This window comes from Vidua chalybeata, chromosome 24 (genome assembly GCF_026979565.1).
Source record: "Vidua chalybeata isolate OUT-0048 chromosome 24, bVidCha1 merged haplotype, whole genome shotgun sequence".
NCBI classification, from domain to species: domain Eukaryota; kingdom Metazoa; phylum Chordata; class Aves; order Passeriformes; family Viduidae; genus Vidua; species Vidua chalybeata.
Genome location: NC_071553.1, coordinates 4,540,889 through 4,542,730, shown reverse-complemented (window position 1 = coordinate 4,542,730; position 1,842 = coordinate 4,540,889).

The following is a 1,842-nucleotide window of genomic DNA, read 5'->3' as shown; positions in this document are numbered from 1 at the left end:
ATGGACACGGGACATGGAGGGACATGGACATGAGACATGGAGAGACACGGGGCGTGGAGGGACACGGGACACGGGACATGGGACATGGACATGGGACATGGACATGGGACATGGAGGGACACGGGACATGGACACGGGACATGGACACGAGACATGGACACGGGACATGGAAGGACACGGGGCGTGGAGGGACACAGTTGATTTTCCCCTGCTTTATTTCACCCTTTCTTGCCTTTATTTCAGCCATTTACCTCCCTTATTTCCCCCTTTATTTCCCCTTTTATTTCCTGTATTTCCCTCCTTTATTTCCCCCTTTATTTCCCCCTTTATTTCCTGTATTCCCCCCTTTATTTCCCCTTTTATTTCCTTTATTTCCCCCTTTATTTCCCCCTTTATTTCCCCCTTTATTTCCCCCTTTATTTCCCCTTTTATTTCCTTTATTTCCCCCTTTATTTCCCATATTTCCCCCTTTATTTCCTGTATTTCCCCCTTTATTTCCCCCTGTATTTCCCCCTTTATTTCCCCTTTATTTCCCCCTTTATTTCCTGTATTTCCCCCTTTATTTCCCCCTGTATTTCCCCCTTTATTTCCCCTTTATTTCCCCCTTTATTTCCTGTATTTCCCCCTTTATTTCCCCTTTTATTTCCTTTATTTCCCCCTTTATTTCCCCTTTATTTCCCCTTTATTTCCCCCTTTATTTCCCTTTTTTTCCTGTATTTTTACACCTCTCTTGTCGGTACTGGCTGGCCCTGCAGGGCTTTGTTTCATTTTCCTGCAGCCTTTTCTTTGGTAAAACGCAGCTCTGGGTTCCCTTTGACCCAAATCGTGGATTAAATCCCAATCCCAACCCTCCAGGAATTCCACCTTCACCTCCAAGGACCCCCCAACACCCAGGGAGGACAAAAATCATTAAAAAATTTTAATTTTTCCTGCCAAAAAAAAAAAAAATCTGAAATTAAATCTCAAAACTCCCCCACTGTCACTCCTGCTGGTGCCTTGCTTGTACAGAGTGAAAAATGTAAATATTTGTATATATCCAAATTTTTTATCTTTTTTTTTGTTTTGTTTTGGTTTTTTTTACTTTTTTTTTTTCGTTTTCTGCAAGGAAAAAAATTCTTTGCTGCGTAGGGAAAAAACAAAAAAAAAGTGGAATGAAAATTGTAGTTTTTATGTTCATAATAAAAGAAATTTTATCTCCTTACGAGCAATTTGTCATTTTTATGTTCATAAGAAAAAGAATTCTTTAGTAAAGGTATTTATATTGGGTATAAATATAAATATATTTATATTTAGAGTTATTTAGTAAAGGTATTAAGTATTATTATGTTCCTTTATTAATTTCATAAAAATGAATATATTGAAGTCAAGTAGGAAGGAAATCGAAGGAAATAAATAAAAAAATAAAATAGAAATAATAGGAAAATAAAAAAAAATAGAAATCAAAGGAAATAAATAAAAAAATAAAATAGAAATAATAGGAAAATAAATAAAAAAATAAAATAGAAATAATAGGAAAATAAATTAAAAAATAAAATATATATAATAGGAAAATAAATAGGAAGAATAGGAAATAGGAAATAAATAGGAAATAGGAAATAAATAAATAAATAAAATATGAATAAAGAAAATACAAATAAAGAAAATAAAAGGAAATAAAAAAGGAACAGAATAATAATTTATTAGGTTCATAATCAAAGGAATTTTAGCAAAAAAAATTCAAATTTGGGTACTAAAAGTGAGAATATCGATTTAAAGTAGAGACGTGTTAAAAGAAAGTTTAGAATTTGAATTTTTACTTTCGTTTTGCTTTTATATATTGATATATTTATATATTTATCTATC